Genomic DNA, 22,740 nt, shown 5'->3' on the forward strand with positions numbered 1-22,740 from the left:
CTAGAACAAGTTTCATCCAAACATATATCCAAGTAACATGATTTTTTAAGTACTCATCATTTTAAAAGTTAAACACTTTAGTAGCAACTACCCTGCTAGCTGACAAGCCTAATGGAACAAGACACAGCAAAGAATTTGTCATCACAGTTGGCAAATCATCAAGGAAGAGTGTAACAGATTTCTACCACAGTTATGTATCTGGAAACTGGCTCAAATAAATGCTTAAAATGCCAGTTATTAACAAACAAATTTTATCACAGTGCTAATTAGTGAAAGTAAACCTGGAGGGATGGTATTTCTTATCATATACAAATGTGTAGATTTTGAATTTAGATTTTAACTGTTTATACATAGAATACTCAAATTTAAGCACTTTCTGCATAAAGTTATCTTCAGAGATACAGTGGAACATACCATCTAAGTTATTTTCAAACAGCCTCTCATGGTGGCTCTACTCATGAGTTAGGTATTGCTTAACTTTTTACAAAAACGTTGTAAATCCATTCCCAAAACGCAGATATTTAGACAAGAGCTTTGGTGTACATGTTAGTGGTAGACTTCAAAAGTGAGTATTTAGAGAGCAGTTTTCACTTCCAACTGCTCAGACTTCATCTTAAAATAAAAAAAAAAATAAAATTGGAGAATACTAATTTACAGAGTCCCACATTCTGCTTTCTCACAGCATTCCATATAAGCTTGCACCAACGATTTGCAGAGTTAATTGATAGCTGTCATTTAAAAATAAAATTGATCATTGATCCAACAAATCTTTAGAAGGTTATCATTAATTTCTGAGATTTTTTTTTTCCATAAAACTCTGTACAAAAGCATATAAATGAATGGGGTTGTTTATATGTATGATTATGTTTCTATTGATTGTAGCTGGCTGCTGCTTTAGGGCTGGAAGGATTGCTTGTTATCAAAATAAGGAATGCACCTAACATGGCAATGCAGAGAGAATAAATGTGAGGATCATAGCTAGTTTAATCCCCCCACATTTAACAACTACAATATTCCACCCAATCAATTTTCCATTATTTTCTCTCTTCCCATTCCTTACCAAACAAGGTATATAATATATGTGGATAAGGACAAACTATTATGAAATAGTCAACAAATACATATTAGAAATGATGTGATGTTACGTACGCTTACATACACTGCAGAAATATAATCAAGGTTGCACACTCACTCTGGCTCATGTTTTAGAACAGCCCATTCTTGCATATATTTTAGATAAATTCACTTTTTGCAATTACTCCTAATGTATTCAAGCATACACAGTATTTTGGAGGAAGCTACAATTGGCTTTTAATTTTCTCATATTTTGCAAACCACAAAGCCTATAGTAACAACAGGCTTTAGAATTAATTAGTCAAAAGCTTCCATTTATTGACCGTGGAGATAAAAATCACTTAGGAGCAATAGTGACTTCATATCTGGATACATACAACTTGAACATTCCCAGAAAGAAGAATTCTGCACCAAGAAAGCATTCCTAGTTGTACACCTTTTCCAGAGTACATGACTGAAAAACTCACACAGCACTACAACAGTAGTACACTACTACTTTAAGCATGCAACTCGGTCCGTATGATTTGAAGAGTCACCGGTAGATGGACTGCTGAATAGTATCTATTGCAAATCAATGACTACATGCAGATTTTGCTGCCATTCCCCATTGATGGGGCCATAATACCTCTGTGTGCGTCCAGTTATTGAGGGTCTGTAAAGAACACCTGTGCCATACTTACAGAATACAGTGAAAAAAGAACAGGCATAGCTACTGTCTCATGGTAGTGATGGAGACTGTGGCTTGGATGAACCGGTTTTCACCCTACCTTTTTGTGCACTCTGTACACAAATATACCACATTCAGAGAACCATCCAAATATCAAGTGGAACACCACTAAGGCTATGTAATTAAACAGGAGTCCATTACATAGCTTTTATATTAAATGGCTGTCTGTTTTATGAGCTGTGTGATTGGAGACACAACAGAGCTCTTAAAGCATAACAAGTATTGACTACATGATCAGAGAACAATAATGCAGAAAACAACAGCTGAGAGGGTGCATATTGAAGAAATTCACTGTTCAAGGGAAAGAAAAAAAAAAGAAAAAAAAAAAAGAAAAAAAGAAAAAAAGCTCAGCTACAGGGATTCAGGAACTGCACCCTGTTAGTGCTGTGGCATATTCTGACATGCCAAGACACTATTAAAACACTTAAACACGTTTGAAGGCATCAGTAGCTTCTTTCTCTACACCATAGGCTAAATACAGTTAAATACCAATTGAACATATCTCAAGAAGCATTTAGTGCCCTAAGGCTTGGACTGCTGTCATTCTGAGTGTGGCATTATCATGTACTGCAGAGACAGCGCATGCCATCTCTAAAGCAGTCCTATTGAATAAAGTCAAACACAAATCCACTGTTTGAGACATGCCAAACTGCACTGAAGTAATTAATATATTAATTGCTTTTGGATTGAAACAATTTCATTCTGAAATGCTTTTCAAAGCTTAAGAAATATTTCAGAGTACAGAAAGGCTCACATGTACAACGACTGAATGATTTCTATTGTGAGAGAAGGTACGACAGAAGGATATATAGTAATGAATTCTGAACCTTTTTATTCTTTTTCTATGCAAGGAAAAAGGTACGTAGAACGAAAGAGAGAAATTTAAATACTTTACTTGAAAAGTAGTATCCCTTACACAATTCCTTAGTATCCCTTACACAGTTCCTAAGACCAGAAAGACTCACTGCTGTAGCATGTCAAACACGTAGCTGTTTTCAAGGTATTCCACAGTGGGATTTTCAAAGCAAATATGAAATGCTACATAGTCCTTTACCAGTAAAACAAATTTAAATAAATAAAAACATAAGACAACAGAAATAGGTATCTGATTCTTTAACATTTGTAAAAAGTTCGTGTTAGATGAATGAGAGTGAACTAACCAGAAGACAAGACAGCTGAGGGAGTAAACAGCACTTTGTCATCTACCTAAAAGGTAAGTGCGAACAATCTGTTTTGCATGTCCACAGTAGAAACAACCAAAAGTAATGTCTTGATTGCAACAATGACAAATCAGGTTAGAAATCAGAAAACAACTTTGAGGATAAAATTAGTAATGGAATATTATAGAGTCTCTCTCTACCACCGGGAAAGTTTTAAGAATGGCTGGACAAATGTCTCCCAAGGGTAGCATAAACTTAGCTAATCCTACCTTGGGAAAGGAAGAATACACGAAATGACCTCTAGAAGTTCCCTTCAGCTCTGCAGTTCTGCTAATGTGATTACTAACATTTATGCACTTTGGCCTCAGCCCAGTCCATAACTTTTCCTGTATTAAGATTCTTGACTTATTTGGTAATAAATCAGCCTTAGAAGTTCAGCTTCTGTTAAGCTAAAAGTCCATTTTCACATGAAATCCTCCTTAAAATTTTAAATTAATAGAATTACAAACTGAAAACAAAACTGTCTTACCATTTTAGATGTGAGTTAATCAAATGAATACAGAAACAGAAAACTAGTAATGTAACTCTCAAGGCCCAACATGATAACCTAATAATTTTATAATACCTTCTTGCCTAAATCCCAACACACCAATTCCATTTTAAAGTTTAATCAGAAAATTAAGGACTGAATTCTGCTTCCACCTGTAGTGGTGCAAACCAAATATCATGCCACTTAGGCCTATTAAAACTGAAACTGATGTAAAGGAGACTCTCTGTAAAGTGAAACATTTCAAGATTGTTTACTTCTTACATGAAATTTTGGTTTTGTTTATCTGCCTCTGTTTTAGAGACGAACAGTCCAATAGGTGAAAGCCGGCATAAGATTTAGATTTTTTTTGTTTAATTAAACTGACTATACTAGAATGTATAGCTATTAAACATGACTCTGACATGTAACCGAAGAAGTATTACCTAAACCATAAAAATAGTAGCTTAGATTCCAGTTAGTTCTATCACAATTGCTTCCAGGGGGTTAACATACAATGTTCTTTAGCTGTTCTTCTAATAGAATGAATCTAGAAAAAAAAAAAAATCTGACCGAAGATAATGATTGTACCAGCTCTGTAGTACTGCATCTGTGACCTCCAATGAACCACCAATATTTCAAAACTGACCTAAAAGATTGTTCACATGAAAGACACTACACCTGTCACTTTTTTTTATTTTCTTCTTTTTAAAATAAATAAAAAACAACAACAAGAACCAAAGTTTGTTCTCTTACAGACCGAAGTGATATTAAGCAGTTGGTTGTCAGTGTAGGACCATAATATAGGTTGTATACAGTGTTATGTTTAAGTGAAATCTAATTCAAAAGGCTTAATTGTAGACAAATGCTAATTTTAAACTTTGATTACATTATAATATAAAAGGAACCACACCAGAAGTATATAACTTACTCTCACTGAAGTTCTTTTTATCTTCTAGTTGAGACTTAGTTATTTTGTTTTGGTTCAAAAGACCAATAGCATATGTAAAACGAGAACTAAGAAGTGCCAGCTTCCATGTACTGAATACACCACTATGAGCTTAAATTCCCTAGATTTCAATTTTCTTGACTTAAATGAAATTGTTACAAACCTCATAATCCCATTAAATCCTTTGATGGTCTGATTTACTTCTATCAGTGAAATGGCAACGCATCTTTCAGAAAAAATAGAACTTAGCATGGCTTCCTGAAGTAGCACAGACATTAAGATGTAGGCCACATTTAAGCTGTCTAATTGTTCTGCCAATCTGATGCTGTGTCAAATTACATACCTTTAGTTTTTTCAGTAAAACGTGTCAGTGCTTAACAAACTCTGAGATGAAGCAATTCATGGAGCAATTAGTATGTCAGCTCTCCTAAAGACAACTTGAGAAAAGTCTGAATCAGTGCTCAGAACTCAACATAATTTCCTTGATACTCATGGCAAAGTGATGGGACTGCAGGAGCTCCAAAGGAACAGAGTAGCTAGCAGTCGTTATTAGCTCATCTCAGCTGTTTACTGTGCCACCCCTTTATTTTATTTCTTGTTATTAAGTATTTAATACTTCATCATACATTCATACCCCACACACATGGCTGCATAACTGTTTATCATAACCAGCTGGGCCAAAAAAAGGCAAAACTGAGTCACTTGTGACTATGGACAAGAATTCAAATTAAAATAAGGTTCTTGGTGATGTTGCTGCATTTAATAATTGACTTTAAGGGAGAACAGTAGTTTCTCTCTTTTATATCATTCAATCAGTTACCTTTTTCTTACCAAGTTCTTCTGCCACAAGGTACTAACTTTAACTTTTTATCTTGATACAGAATAAAACGTTATATAATAATATGTATTAAATATTAGTAATTCTTTCATGAAAAATTGAATGAATCCTGTTCTCCAGAGGTTTTCTATGTGACCTGTACATTTTGTTATGTCGTAGAACCTTACAGTTAAACTTAAACAGTAACTGTAAAATGTGCTGAAGATCTTTTAGTTTATATTTCATTATTTTCAAGTGGGGGGAAGAGGGACAAAAAAAATGGAATTTAAGAAAGCTCTCCATCCTCTGCATGCAAACACTCCTGTAAATAATGTAGAGGTCAACATGGAGCAGAAACAAACATCTTAACTACTTGTCTTTTTAGTAACTTTCACGAAGAAGTCATGCTGTAAAATGAAAAATAGTAGTCACAGGAAGCTCCATTTAGGCTTTTATGTCACAGCAAAGAAACCTTATCCCACACAATGGAAAAAAAATACTCACTTATCTGTTTTTGCCATACATGATTCTCTCACAAATACACAAATAAATCTGTAATTTTACACACTTAATAATCCTAAGAAGAGCTGGAACAAAACCAACTTCAATTGAATTGGACAGTACAAGAATGCATTTTCAATACAAGCAAATCTATATGATGCATGGTCTACACGAATGCTAAAAATAGTAATTAAAACAATTTAATAGCATTGCATTAATATACATTTTTTCTGTTTGTCTAAAGTACTCTCCTGAAGAAATTGATTAAATTTTATAATATGTACTGCTCATCTTCATTAATCATGAAGCACAGCATGAATATAAAGTCATGCAACTCAGATGTAAATGCTAATATTTTCACCTGTCACATAAAAATGAAATATTTTACTGATTAACTAGTTACTGAGTCATTTCTTTTATTCCATTCCAGTGGCCTGGGCCAGTGTCATTCTGTTCTTCAGACCACTTATTTTATAACCCTCAATTTTTTTCCTAAGAATGGGTAGAATCTATTCTTAATTAATGTCTACCTAAGTAAAACAACAAGTATATTTTACTGATTCTTTCTCACTGAGATGATGCAGGGGAGAGGGAGTGGTTTTCTTTCCTTTATATATATATATATATATATATATATATATATATTTTTAATAGGAAGCACATGGAAAATATCTTCACACTTAAAAAATCGAGAGACAAATAGAGAAAGATAATGAATCTCCCAGTGTGATTTATGTCCTGCTCTAAGGGATTTTTTTTATTGATTTTTTCAGCTGTGTGTGCAGATTACAGCTAGTGAATTAATTACAAACATCAGCTTAGAATGGTTATGTACTTATGACAGATTCATCTGGGTTATAGTCCATTAGTAATTAAGCACAGCACTAATTCACCTTGTGCATGCACAGTAGCTAGACTGTAATCATACACATGCATCATAAGGATGTTATACAAAAAGATTAAAGTATCACTGTTTATTTCACTATAGAATGTAAAAGCATAACATATATTTATTTGCATTATTAAGCTAATTGGAAGAATGGAAAAAGTCTGAATGAGAAAAAAAAAACAGAGAATAAAAAATCAACTTTTACTTGCAAAAGTAGTTCTAAGGCTGTCAGAAATAGTAAATTCAATTTTTTTTTTTTTTTTTGGGGGGCCTGCGCCCGGGGCGCGGGTGGGAATTTATTGTAGCCAAGCCTATGTATCATATGTTTCTGACACCTGGCCTTGACCCTGAATATCCTGCAGAGTTTAATTCACTCATCAGTTATAGGAGGTAAGGTAAAAATCTTAAATTATAAGTGGAACTGCATCTCGATAAACTGTGGTATCCAAGTCAACATATTCGGCAAGAGCTATCTCTTATTCCCGAGATGAAGATGCTGGGTTTTTGGTTGCTCCACCAGTTAATAGGTAAGATTTTCTTCAGACTTCCTAAGCCACTTAATTGCATGGACAGTTGAGTGCATCCCTGTACATCTCTTGAGATATTTCTCTAAAATGTGAGATATTTCCTAGCCTAGTAAAGAAAGAATCTCAAGTGTGAGAAGAGACTGGAAGTGATTAGAAGCACTTTTTAGTGAATCCATTCTCCTGGTTTAAGATAATTTAACATTGCAATTTTTCTCTTGCATTTTGCAGCATAATATGAAAATTACTCAATAAGTTTTCACTTGGCTTAGTTGCCAAAGTGTATGCCTTTACTCCTAAGATCAAGTGATTTTAAGTTTCAGAAGATAATCCATTATTCCTCAATTTGTTATATCTCCACATTTCTTATGAGGTGCAGTTCATATACTTTGGACTAACACTTCATAGCTTTCTCAAGAATGAATCTGATAATCTCCAGCTTATTTCACTCATTTGAATATCAATAAGTTTCTTTCATGAGTTTATGCATTTAGTCAGACACCATTAAAACTGACAAAAGATTTGAAACTGGACAATGCTGAGCTTGTTCCACTTGCAATGTTTGAGCAAATTCTTGACAACAGTTAGGAAAAATAAATAAATTCTGATTACATCTGCTGGGTAGCATAAAACCCAATCAAGCAGAATATATTAAAAGGAGGTTAAACACCTACTTTTAAGAGTACATATGCTGAAAAAAATAAGGAGATTAGTCTATTATATGTATGGATTACAGTATCTGAAAATAAATTCATCTTCTTGATTATCCCTACTGTAAATCCATAGACTCTCATTTCTGCTGAGCTACCCAATATCAGCTGTAGTGGTCAATATCATTTAGTAACTGCTGGAGTATTCTGAGAATCTGAACAAAACTTGGAAATCTAATGGCTAAGGGGTCACATACAGGAGATGGGCAGAACACAAAAATTAGAAGATTTAAACAAATTTACCAGACTGAATAATACTGGTATACACAATATACACAATCTGCAGATCTTATTTGACCTGATGGACAATTACTGTAAATGGGAAAGGAGTAAACTGTATTTTGGTGATTATTTCAGACACGTTTTTAGTAAATTAATTAACTGACTTTTATCTACTGCCTCCTATTGCCCCCACAATGACAAGAAGTACAAAAGGATTTCTGCTGTATCATGGCTAGATCACACAGTACATATTCTGTGCAGACATTTTCTTTCCAGGTTATTCAGAACATAGTTTCCCCAAATGAAAAGATTCAGGAAAAAAAAAAAAAAAAAAAAAAAAAAGTCACTGCACAGTATTTTTGTCTCTGGCTCCTTTCAAGATCATAAGAGAGATGCCAGTTGGGATTGTAGTACTTGTGAATGTAAAGCATTGTGCAGTATTGCTATTTTTTTCATGCAATAGATTAAATATCAGACGATACAAATGACTTTTACTTAGGTCAACTTTGAAGTTGCAACCTGAGGCAAAAAATTCTGTGTCCAAATATCAATCACTTGAGTAATTGTCAGAGGATGGAATTATTCCAGAAGAATTATTAAAATGAATGGAATTCTCCTAAGTCCTAGCAGAAAGGGCATCACACTATTACTTTATGGTCCCCATATAGGAGTGAGCAGCATAGAGAGCTGATGACAGTATTTCATGTTCCTTCATAAAGAAAGCAACTCTGAATTTTAGCCAGTAAATTAGGCCTAGACTAAACACAGTAAATAAACTCAAAGGCCACAGCAGTGGATACCTGTGATTAGTTTATGAAACTTACACTTCAACTTACTTAATTTAATTGGACTGATGGCCTGTATCTGTATTGCCACACACAGATTTATTCTTTTTTAAATCACAGGTGAGTAGCTGGCTAGTTAGTAATTATCTGTTTACTTTTGAGTGATACTGATGGAAAGGAATTGTAATAATCAATGTTCCCTCAAAACTGTTGACAAAAAATATGTATCAACATTAAAATTAACATTGATTTTACTCTTCTGTGTGAATATATTTTGAGGATTTTAATTTTTATTGGACTGTTTATGTATACTCTCAAGTCCCTTTCCCATCGGATACGTGAAAACTCAGTATGTGGCAGTATAATAAACAGCTAAACAAACTCTCAGTGCATGCTGTACCCTACCATAGATATGAACTACAAATGCATACGTCTTCAGTTTTGTTAAACTTATTTTGTGCATCTGCAGCAATATCTTACGAGGTTTTCTGTTTCTGTTTGCTGTGCTTGCTTTGTGATGCTTTTAGTCATCGACAGTAGAGGAAGTACAGAAAGAGGTCAAAATTGACAGCAAAACTGAATCAGGACTTCTCATGCCAATGAAATAATGAAAAACAGCACTGTTCTTACAGCAACAATAATGAATATAAATAGACAAAAGGCTACTGGGAGAAAGCGCATAAGGCATCAATTTCAAGAAAAAGTCTTTTCCTGCCATCACAGATAGCTTTGTGAACTGGCTAAATTAGGATGCCCTTTAAACAATTTTCATGCTTCAAGAAATGTCTGTGAAAGACAGGTCTCCTTTAAGGGATTTTCCTTTAAGGGATCAGACTTAATAGGCTGAATTTTATTCATATTTTCCACACCTTTATTTCTCATGCCAATCATTCCCAGATAAAATGAAAAAATCTGTTATCTCATCTTTGACAAAGTTCAATACTATGAACATTCTCTTCCCACCCTCCCCAATTCCCCAGAATTTCATTGTTTCAAGCACTCAAGCACACATATCCCTATCTCTTTACAGATAACATTAGAAGAGTGCAAGTATTGGCCAAATAATTGTCAAAGGATAATAAAGATTTGTACAACTCTTCTATCTGTTTCAAAACTAAATCCCTAAGTAAAATAAGTATAAATCCCTAAGTACAAATCTGCATCAAAGTCATTTACTGGAATAGCTGTGTATATGTGATTTGCTTCTTATGTAAAAGGCTGGACAATTCATCCAAAGAAAGATTAAAGAAACAAGTTTCTTTGCTTTTATGACTGATACCACATTCTAAAACCACAAGTTTAAAAGTCATTGGAGAGATACTGTACCAATTAAATTCCAAAAGTTTATATGATTTTTGTCTGGCACTAAGTGATTCCATGGATTTAATATATTTTACATGTTTGTTCAAAAGTAAGTAGAGAAGTATCTTTCTTCTAGTCAAATCTGTTTGAAAATAACTATATCTTCTTCTGGAATAACAAAATAGCGATCTGTTACAATACTTAGGAACCTTATAATACTGTAAGAATCATTCTTGTTAATTTGTAATAGATTTATTCATACAGAGGTTTTAATCTGATTTAGTATTTACAGAAATACCTTATATTTCAAATTTCAAGAGGTAAAAAGTGAAGAAAAAGGAAGAAAGAGCAGGATAGGAATAAAATGTCCTTGTTAACGTTGCAAAAAAAGCATGTATTATTTAACTTCTCAGTTGTTAAGAGTTTCTTATTTATTATACTTCAGCGTATTTTTTTTTTAGCTGCAGGCATCTCTGAATCTGCAAAACAATGCTTATGTAGTTTTCTACAATAATTGGCATTTTGTAAACTCCCTTCAGAATTCTAAAATTATTTTTAAGACCTAACCTACAGAGCTTACTTCTCTGGCCTAACTGGTCAGAGAAGTAAGCAATGGCTCTAACTATACGTGTTACATGTATACATGTTTTAGGTTGGGAATGAGGAGACATTTCTTCTCAGAAAGAGCAGTTAAGCATTGGAATGGGTTGCCTTGGAAAGTGGTGGCATCACCATCCCTGGGGGTGTTCAAGGAAAGGTTGGACCTGGTGCTTAGGGACATGATTTAGTGGTGACATTAGTGGTAGGGGGATGATCTTGAAAGATGATATTGAAGGTCCTTTCCAACCTTAATGATTCCATGATTCTATGGGAAAATTTCTCAGGGGTTCAGGTTTACCTAACCTATTTCAGGGAAAGGTAACAGAAACGTAACGTACATATTTCATGTAATGCCCTATACCATCTGCACACAACATTTGGAAGACTAGTCAATACAACTTCATTTAAATTTCCAAAAAGCACAAAAAATTTGCATATCCAGAGACCAACCTCATCATACTACTGAGACATACTTTGAATTTGATATTTCTCCCATCAATAAGAAGCCCAAATTCAAAGTAAGCAAATAATGCTAATGGCATGCCACAAATCTCTGTTGTGTGTGATCTAGATCTGTTCCAAAGACAGCCACTGACAATTTCAGTTGAACAAGAAGGAAAGATTAGGTCCCTTGAGATTTATGTGTTTTTCATCTTAACTATTGTAAAGGACATTAAAATGTATGCAACTCTAAACTTCTTTGTCAAAGCATTAACACCAACAGCCTACCTAAATCACAGATAATTTAAATGTCCAAAAGATAATACAACTTCCCCACACAGGTACATTAACGTTCGTATCAGGAGTGTTACTATATTTGACTCTATCTATACCATTAACTTCACAAGGCCAGAGATGATGAAATACCAGGATAGAAAATATAAGATTAAAAAGTGCTAGTTTTTAGTTTGCTGTATAAATACTATAAAACATATATTCAGTTCAAGAGTGTAAAGCTGCTTGGTCAGGACTTTAGGCATGTGTTTTTCTGACTGATGAACATTAGGTCAAGTGGAACACTTAAGAGGAAAAGGAAGAGTGTTCCCTTCTTAAATGCAACAAAACTTGATGAACTGAAAGAAGTTTCTGCATCTCACAGGGGAACACGTGTCCCTGCCCCCAAAATTCTAGATTTACAGGTGATACAGAGACTTTTGTAGAGACTTCAATGAGACTTTAGAGTTTATTCCATATAGGAGAGGCAACAAATTGTTTGAATAGATAAGATAGTCTGTAAGGGAAAGGTATTACAGAGGAGTGGGAAGATGCACTTGCAGACCTTTATATTTCTGTCTCACTCAGCAGTCCTTGTTTTCACTATTAAAAAAAAGCAGTCCATTGAACAAAAATTTAAATAAATGAGCACTAGGAAATCAACAGGTACTAATATTTATGAAGAGATACCACACACACACACAAAGAAGAAAAAGCAATTAAGCTACCTCAGGAGCCATATCAACCTAGGGGCTAAAGCCCTAAAAGCTCACTAGCCAGAAACTTAGTCTGATCATGCAAAATAAATTCTGGCCTTATTCACAAAACTGAGTTTTGCAATTACAGTGATTTATCTGTTGATGCTAATACAAGGTTTAAACAGTTAATACAACGTTCAAACTGATGATTATAACAGAAATTCATCCTAATCCCTTCATCAGGGAGTAACATTGCAATTAACTCTGTATATAATCTGTAGGCAAAATCAATTTGTAAGAAAACAAATGCCTACTATATCATTCTCGTTTTACAAATATTATGTTCCATCCTATTAAGAATACAAATTGCAAGGTATATATACTTACTTGCTGGTAGAACAGGATTGACAGACTACAGAAGAATATTGAATCTTATATGAGATTACACAGGAAAAAAGAAGAAAACTAAAGCTTACTGGATAGAAAAACATCTTCAAATAATTGAGACTAATTTCCAGCAACTTTCTTCTCTGTTATGAAATTGAAATACAAACAACATTCTTAATGTTGTGCACTGCACATAATGTTCTAGTTTGACCTTTCTCCTGTCCTAGTAGGATGCTGTCAGGTGGTTTTGTTGATGTTGTTTTTGTTTTCCTTTTTAAGGATAGCAAGATAAATTTAAAAAGAAAATGAAAGAGGCATAGAGGCATTCATGCTTATAAAGTTTGCTTACCTATCAAAAAAAAAAAAAAAAAATAGAAAAGGAGTGAGAGAGAGAGAAAAGTTTAAATCAACTTTTACTGAATAGGAGATAAGCAATTATAATGCAGTTTATGTTTTGAATAGCTGTCCCAGACAGTAAACCTGAGTATTACTCCAAATACCAAATAGTATAATTACCTTCTTCACACTTCATACTTTGTTGTTCATCAAATGAAATGCTAAACAAGCTAACTCCATGTAGTTCTGCAAATCTAGATTAAAAGAAAAGTATTATCAATAACTACGGGTCAGCTTATTTCATCAAAATCTATGGGGTACCCAACACATCAAAGCACTTACACTACTATTCTTTCCTACTCTTTGTTTTTAATTATAAGGTTTTTCTCCACAGGAACACAATTCTAAAGAGAATTGAAACAATTTATTTTAAAGGCTGTAAACATCAGAAGGATTCTGCCTCATACATTCTGATATGCAGAATATCTTAATACTTCACAGCTTGCAATAGACATATACAAAACCCTTTTCCAGGTAGATACTAATGTGAAAACACAGCCCTTCACACTAACTTCCCAAATGGATTGCTTACTATTAGTAACTGCATAGTCTTAATTTAAAAAAAGAAAATAATCTTTTATTGACCAAATACAATTTGATTGTTAAAAGTTATAATTTGCTAATGCCTAACGAAAAGACATATTTTGAATTTCCCATATGATTAATACTGAGAAATAAATAAGGTTGCAAGTAGAAATGAACTTTTTTTTTTTTGCCATACACAGAGAAGAACTTGTGTGGAAATACTTACATATGGAGAAAACAGTTTCAAACTAAAGCAAACATGTCTGTGAACAGTCACAATGACAGTACTAGAAATATTTAACTTGTTCTGAAAGTACGTGCTTTCTGAGTTCTGCTATGTATACTGAATTTAAACACAACCTTTCATTTTCATATTTTTAAAGCTGTATCAGCGTACTTCAGGGAACAAAAATGTATATGGGTTTGCATTATTAATATTTTTTTAATATTATTTGCCATGACGTTCAGCACTGATCCTCTGCAAGACCTTTGATTTTATCACCCCAGATTTGAAACAAATCAAAACCCTGTCATGAAAATATTCTGGTTTACAACTAGTCAGTAAGGACTACTACTATAACGGAAGTTTCACAGACAAAATACGTGGTGGCTTAGCTTACTTAATCTTGGTACAGATTTTTTTTTTATGCAACTGATAGCTCAAGTTATCATGTCTGTATTTAAACTTGGGTATCTTATACACAACTCCACACTCTCCCAAGTACTCAAATAGTGTGATGCGAGTGTTACATTTTCTTATAGAAGAGATCAAGAGTATTCTCCGACTCTCCAGCTGAATGTTAGGCATTCTTTTGCAAAGAGAGGAAGGGACCCATTATCAGATTTTTTGCTGGTATCAGCAGATATCCATCCCCAAATGAATGCCTGACAGGTTGCAGAGTCAAGGTCACTCTCCTTCTCTCTCTTTCTGTATACTCGGATTTTAAGATATGTGCTGAGTTCATGTGTTTTATGAGCACTCAGAACTTAACAGCTCTTTTCTGCTTCGTTTCTGGATGTTACTGGAGCATGGATTTCTAGATGAAATCATTTTGTAATTCAGAATCTTAACTTAGGTTCATAGGTAAATTTGTGATTCAAAACACAATCACAAATAAGGTAGCTTCTAAAAGATTAGCTTTCTGAACCTCTTTCCTAGGTACATATGCCTAAATCCCACTTTTGGAGACAAAATAGTGCTGTTAGTCTCTCTCATTTGCCTGTGTGAACCAGTCATATAAGTTTTGTCTGGCACTAAAACTGACTAAGTTTTTTAGTTTGAAAATGGCAAGGTCTAGAGCTGCCCTCTGGCACAAAGATTAAAAGGAACCTTAAAGGTCATCTAATTCCAGCCCCCCCCCTGCTGTAGTTAGGGATGCCACCCACTAGATCAGGTTGCTCAGGGTCTGACCCAACATGGCCTTGAACGCCTCCAGGGATGGGGAATCTACGGCTTCTCTGGGCAACCAGTTCCAGTGCCTCACCACCCTCTGAATGAAGAATTTCTTCTTAACATCTCATCTAAATCTCCTCTCTTTTACTTTAAAACTGTTCCTCCTTGTCCTCCTTACACCTACCTGTGTTCTCCATCTTTTTTATAAGACCCCCTTAAGTACAAAAAAGCCTGCAGTGAGGTATCTCTGAAGCCTTTTCTTCTCCAGGCCGAATGTCCCCAGCTCTCTCAGCCTTTCTTCATAGCAGACATACATGCTCTAGCCCCTTGATCATCTCTGTGGCCCTCTGGACCCGCTCTAACAGATCCACATCTTTCTTGTGGTGGGGGCCCCAGACCTGGACGCAATACTCCAGGTGGGGCCTCGCAAGGGCAGAGTAGACATTTTGAACTTCATTACGTTCACATGGGTTCACTTTTCAAGCTTGTCCAGCTTGTCCATAATACTGGTATTTAAACTCTAAACCAAACACTAAATTTTGAGCTGCAATAATTATCAACATTTTCTCTAGAGCTCAATATCAGGTACTTATTTTGATTAATTGAAGGTATAACACATTCAATAACATTTCAAAAAAGAGATTATTAAATTCAGCTGAGTTTATTAATAAAGTCTTTGTCCCTCAAAAGACTAAAACTTAGCTTATAACTACCTTGTTCTGCACAGATTAATAGCAAGTCCATAGCCATCATCTTCCCTTGCAAAATATTCAATATCCTGCAATAAAGTCTTTTAAACTAAATATAAAATGACAACTGATTAGAGATCTGTCAGCCTGAACAGGAATACTTGACACACCGTTTCTAGCTCAATTTCAAGTCTGTTAGTTTCCATAATTGCACAAATGAAACCCTTGTATATTTTTCTAAGATGTTACTGCTATGAGCAAATAAGGGCTGTCATTCACTTATTAACATGATTTAAAAGTAATACAATGAATGCTTGCCATTTGATTGGCCAACTTATTCCTTCATGAACCAATACCACACGTTTTGCTAGACATTTTGAATTCCTCTGAGGGATCTGCATTAGTCACACTGGTTCATGAAAAGCAATCCTTCTCTGTGCCAGTCACTCTCTGCTTCTGCCAGCTTACTCTAGTCTCCCAACACTAATTAGCATCTCACTAACCAGCATGACTAAACATGAGTTACAAGATTACTGGAAGTAGTCTGACTAAGCTGATATTCATTTAATATTTCCCATCAGATGGCTAGACAAACTACATTGAGAGTTTAATGATTTTAAACCTTCAGAGAAAAGGGTTTGTCAGAAAGGGAAGTTAATGCTAACAGTTAGGCCACACATACAGGCATCCAGGACTACAACTAATTAATTTACTTGCAGGCATTGCAATATCAATACTTATTTGATTAAAAAAATAAATATAAATAAATAAATACTTAGACTCAGTTTCTCTGGCCAGGAAGTACCATTATGATCTTCCAGACAGCTCCTGGAATGAATAAATTGAGGATTTCCCACCTCCCAGAAGCAAGGTTAAAGTGTGTCTTCTAGAAAGCAATGTATTTTAGACTCCAAACAATGTTAAGTTTATTATAACTCCTAGTAAATTGTTATTTTAATTACTTTACTCTTCCTTCCCTTACTCTTACAAGCTCTTTGGAGGCATTTGCTTCATTTTTCTTGATATACTGGGAACAGTATGAGTCATACCACACACACTCATGTTCTAGGTATGCTTGGAAATGTAACTCCTGCCATTATAAACAGATTCTTACCACGTCTGTAATATGCATTTACCCATTACTTACCCAACAAATATCCCCTATTGCATTTTAAGTCACATCTTTGTTCCGCTTTGATTACAAAACTGAAAAATCTATCTTACCATATAAAGTATACATACTGCAGTATCCTTCCTGTTTCCTATGTACTAAGTATTCTTCCTGATTTTTTTTTATGCCTTTGTTGTCTCTGAGCTGAATCATATTCTACCAGAAGAGTTTGTTTGACAGACAGTAGAATTTAATTGTACATCTCTAATATTTTTCTCCATGTTAGTGCAAAACACACAACAAACAAATAAACAAAAAAACAACCAACTGACCAAAATACGAAAGAAATAGGAAAGGCTATTTGATCACTGCTTTGCCTGAAAGCCATATTGCTCTATTACTATACTCATATCATTGTGGACTTACTGCAGATATTTGTTTAGAAAAGGCATGCTATGTAAACACTTCAGTCTATGTACAAATTGATTCATAAGTACTTCATGAAAAAAACAACAGAATCTAAGTTTTAAAAAATTATTACTTCCAATTTTCTTAAGAATTTTCTATACTAAATAACACACTAATCTTTGCCAGTGAATATTAGCATATGTTTGATTACTTTCAGTTTCTCTGAGTAAAACATAATCTGCTGAGAGCAAATAAACACAGATGAACATGCAGTGTCCCAGCAAATAACAAAAACAGTCAGTGAGGCAAAAGCTATTAGAAGTTTTCAATCCATAACTAGCAATTAAGAACTCTTCTTCTCATTTAAATAGATGTTCTCCAGATAGGATGCTAGACATTGTAGTGTCACATTGATTCTTCCCGTGGGCAAAACAATTTCCCTACCACACACATATTTCTGCTGTATTATGCCATATGAAACAATCTGTATTTCAGTCATAATGTTTTAGCAACACATTACATTGTACAAATGCAAAAAAAAAACCTTTCAAACAATATTGTAGTCACAATAGCATATCAAATTCTGTGATTCTGTAAAACAATGCAGAGTATTATCAACTGGCAGATCCTCAGCCTAACACCCTGATTTGTATTTCTATTCTGAATCAAATGACAAGCAAACATTTGTGCCATAATCACATATTAACTGTCTTTCTTGCCCCTCTACCAACACACACACTTCCTAGAACTGATTTCTGTGTTTGTTTCTAACTTTTCTCTATGTTGGCAAATTTTTTGCTTGAGCTGGCACTAGTCAATCAATACATTTCTACTTCAGCTGTTCAAGCAGCAACTAGCAGGGCAGCCACAACAAACACAGTTCTGGCAGCTTCTAATGTGTGTCCCTGCCTGTTATTCAGATGCTATTTACACAGTGTTTACATGTAGACCACGTAGCTTTTATAAAGCTCAGAGCTTGGATTTTAAATGGAAAGCTTATTAAGCACAGGAGCCTCTCAAATTAAATCATAATAAGTAGCTACTTAAAATGCTTTGGAAGACTGAATCCACAGTAATATATTTTTATACACAGATAGTGTTTGCCTAAAAAAAATAAAAAATAAAAAAAATATAATAAAAAAAAAGACAAAAATGAAATACCAAATGCAATCAGTGAGATGTACTGGACACAAGAGCATTACTGCTGCACCATTTGCCTACAGTAGAAAAAACAAGCCTTTCTTGTCTTGATTTAATTTTGTATAGGAAATGTTGAGTACACAAATAAGACAAAAAACACAAATGAATATAATTTCCTTAATTAAATCTCCAATAATATATATACAGAAAAATGTTAATAGGTTTCTACTGTTAATTTTTATTTCTGGCCCAGTAATTCCAGGCAAACCAATTTGGACTGTTTCAAAAACCAGATAATTTTATTTCTGTTCCCCAACTTCTTCCATCCTCCAAACTGCAAGGATTTGCTCAGAGTTTGAGTGTTCAGAACCAATACTTTAACATTTTTCTATTTCCTCTTCAGTTTACTCACCTTCAAATGTCTGTAGCAATAACATAATCTCTGGGAAAACCCAAACTTACTCTTTATTTTATATTTACATTGTGACTGTCTCTCCACTCTTTTCTAGACCAGTATTGCACAGAAAGTATTCATTTAAAATAGACATAAATACACATCCTACAAAAGTATGACCCTGCAACGGCCCCCTGAATCCAATAAACCTTTTACATCAATGCCATTCTGTTCAGAGCAGAACGCTGCTAACAGAATTACCATTTCAGTGTGCTCTTAGGGGATAAGGTTCACACATGCAAGCAAAAGAAAAAATCTTACAGAATGAGTTTGGGAAATTTGGTTTAAGCTGCAAATTACTTCACTTGAAATGTTCTTGGAATATGTACCCCTGAAAGGGCATATGAGAAGGTTGAATGCAGAAGTTAAAATTTTGATTCCTGAAGATAAATGCAATGTTTTAAATTTTTAAAAAAGATTTTTTGTTATTGTTTATAGTTTTAATTGCACGTTGAGCAGTTTTGCATTAGTAATGTATGATATTTTTGCATCATTAATGATTTCTAATAGATAGCAGTTACATTGCAAAAATATGTCCATAATATTGTGGTTATTAATTGCAGATTAAAATGAGTTTCGTGCAAGAGACAGCAGTCCTAACTTCTGTACTAAATTATGTTTTTTTTGTATATCCTAGTAAGTAAAATAATATCAAACACATTGGGATTTACACATACAATCTGTTAACCTTAAACGACTTCAAACTCTTGACTAGTTAAACATTCAAGAGATCATGGTGAGGTCTACCTAAATGTAGTATATATTGCCAAGAGAATATAAAATTATATTAATATTACACTCTTCTTTTGGCAAGACCTCAACTTCAAAACTCGAAATCTTTTCCCTGTATAATTGACAGCAATGTCTATGAACACAGTTTAGGAAAACTTTTTATGCTGCTCTGGAGATGGTGGTTCAGAAGCCAGGAGATAATTAAATGCATGGGATAGATGCTACTGGGTGGTTAATGAATGTAAAATTTCCTTTAACAATTCAAATTTAAAGTCACTTTAGTTTTTATAAATCTTGCAGGAGTACAATTGGCTTAACTTTTTCTCCAATACAGCTACTTCATTCTATTACTTCCATTTCTATTTTCAATCTGGATTTTCATACAGTTTAGAATTATGCATGACAAAAGGAATTAGTGATACCAGATAGCTAACACCAAAACACTTGGTGAAAACTGAGTGTTTTGTTGTTGTTGTTGCTTTGTTTTCACAGAATCACAGAATCATCTAGGTTGGAAGAGTCCTCCAAGATCACCGAGCCCAACCTCTGACCTAATGATGTGCAGAAAAGACTCCACAACCATAGGGTTGTAAAGTAGGTACACTTTATTGCGGTGCACCAGGCGCACTGGGAATAGCTTCCCTCAAAAGTGTGCACCTGCCCGGTCATCTCTCACAATCTTATACATGACTACTGTTACATATTACATGAGCTCTAATACATATTTATTATTTTCCCCAAAAAGGCAGACCTCTTCCAAGTACCCATTTCCATACTCCCTGCCCTTAGCTCCTTCTGGTTGCGCCTGCGCAATGTAGCCTGGTGGTCATGGGTCTTCCAGGATGAAGGCAACGAGGAAGAGGAGGTTAAACTTTTTTTTACCTCTCTGGACTTTGACCTTCTGTTGGACAGTATTTAGAAGTTTTTGTTTATCTTTGCCTTGTTTCCTGCCAACAAGTTGTTAATTCTTTAACGAATTGTTCGTCCTTCTCTCATCCATTGGCCTTGAACAATATCTTCCTCTTACATCTGCTTCTCGTAAGATTCTCATCTACTTCACCTGTAATTAGGATATTCTTAGGTTCTTATCTACATCCCTGGTAATTAGGATATTTTACCATATATGTAGCTAAATACTAATTCGGATAAGTTTCAGCATCTTCCCCATCTCACTAACACTAACAAGTCCTCCACTAAACCATATCACTAACCTCTACATCTAAATGTCTTTTAAAGACCTCCAGGGATGATGACTGATTTTGTTTTTATCTTTCAGCCACAGCAATATATGTAAGTATTTGATGACCTAACTGAATGATCTGTTAATGCCAGGACACCAATTGTCAGTAAAATTAATCTGAACAATTCTGACACTATACTGCTATGATGATATACAAATAAGTCACCTCATTATGGACTATAACTAGCTTTTAGGTCTGTTGTATGCTAATTTCCTGCATGTTTAATTAACAGAAAACATATTCTACTGTTAAGAAAAACAAATAAGAAATAACAAAGGCCCACTATAATTTCATATTCTCTATTTTGCTGACTTGAATCCATACTTGGTACTCTATAATTATGCATGTGCAAATTATTTATGTTACAGTATATATATTTATGTAAGTAAAAAGGGATTAAAAAAAAAGCTACAACACTTCTTTCAGAAAGTCAAAAAACAAAACAGAACAAAACAAAAACTTTCAATGGAATCCACAGAAGGAAACAAGAAAATGCATCATTGTGGTGGTTTCACCATGCTAGGCAGCTGAACACCACAACCGCTCTCTCACTCCCCCTCCTCAGATGAGGAGGGGAAGAAGTAAAGGAAAGAACAACTCACGGGTTGAGATAAGGATGATTTAATTAAAGAGAAAAAAATAATTCTTAAGGAAATATTATTATTAATTGAACAATTCAACTAAAGGGAAAAAAGGGAAAGGGGAAGAGAAAGAGGGAAAGGGAATAACAAAACAAAACAAGTAAAGGCTATGTGGAAGTGCAGAGGAAAGAAATTACTCTCTACTTCCCACAAATGAGCGATGCTTGAACACGTCCTTGAAGCAGGGCCTCAACGCACGTAGCCGGTGTTCAGGAGGAGGAAAGACATTTTCGCAATGAGAGCCCACCCCTCCCCTCTTCTGCCTTTTTCCACCTTTTATTGCTGAGTGTGACATCATATGGTATGGAATATCCCTTTGGTTGGTTTAGGTCAGCTGCCCTGGTGATGTTTCTTTCTCACTTTTTTTGCCCACCCCCTTGGAGGGTTAGAGAAAGTCCTGATGCTGTGCCAGCACTTCTCAGCAGCAGACACAACACTGCTGTGATACCACTGCTGTTCTAGCTACAAGTGCAGAGCGCAGCACTGTATGGGCTGCTGCAGGGAAAGTTAACATCCCAGCCAGACTCAGTACAATCATAGCTTAAATATTGATTTCTCTTATGTCCATTAAGAAAAACAACAACAACAACAAAATGTATTCCTCAAAATGCTGCGGATATATACCATTAGACTAAATATCAGATTATTATTTTGTCACACCTGTGTTCTATTTTAAATCTTGTTTTAGATTTTGTTCATATGACTTTTGGTCTCCTTTTTCTAGTCTTCATGGTTGATGTTCTAGTAACATTTGTTAGTAAGATCAAAGATCTGAGCCCAAATTCCTACAAATAAATTTGGAATACGTTGTCTCATATATATATGTATATATATATATTCTTTTTCTTCTTAATTGGGGGGGAGGTGCCTGCATCTACTTGAACCGGTGAATTAAAATATTTGGTTTATTAAAGGAATAATACACATATTGAAGATATGCAAAAATAATATTATACATGCTCAACTGATTTCTTTCATAGATGTATTGAATGTATAACCATCCACAGGTGTGGCAACTAGTAGATCATAACCCACCTGCAGGTTGGATGAATGTCTGCAGACCTTAGCAGTATGATGTAATGAGGACATGTACAGACAAGGTCTATGGAGAAAAGAACCCTGGAATAATGAAGAGGACTAAGAATGAGTATATAGGTGAATGAGCAACATGACATTGGCCAAGACACATTTCTGACACATTTGAGGGAAATACATTGTTTTTTCTAGTTATCTGCATGTGCTTAAATTAATGGGGTCAGATTTGCATTTGGTTTCCACTTTTTAAAACCAATGAAGCTTTTTGATTTCCAATGTTTGTGACTCATAAATGCTGGATTAAACTGACTCTTGCCAGCACAGTTGAGTCCTGAAGTCACTGAAATTGATCCATTGTAAAAAACAGAGCAAGAATGATAACTAAGAAAA

At 34.6% G+C, this 22,740-nt stretch overlaps 1 protein-coding gene and 1 long non-coding RNA gene across 2 annotated transcripts in view; both read right to left on the minus strand.

Annotated features, from left to right (window-relative positions):
- PCDH7 (protocadherin 7) overlaps positions 1-22,740 on the minus strand; it is a 283,345-nt gene that overhangs the window by 8,713 nt on the left and 251,892 nt on the right.
- Positions 20,021-20,172, minus strand: LOC118166231. The gene is made up of 2 exons (XR_004750395.1): positions 20,128-20,172; positions 20,021-20,090 (listed from the first exon to the last, which is right to left on the minus strand). It is a non-coding gene; the product is annotated as an uncharacterized LOC118166231 (long non-coding RNA).

Source organism: Oxyura jamaicensis, chromosome 4 (genome assembly GCF_011077185.1).
Source record: "Oxyura jamaicensis isolate SHBP4307 breed ruddy duck chromosome 4, BPBGC_Ojam_1.0, whole genome shotgun sequence".
Classification (NCBI taxonomy): domain Eukaryota; kingdom Metazoa; phylum Chordata; class Aves; order Anseriformes; family Anatidae; genus Oxyura; species Oxyura jamaicensis.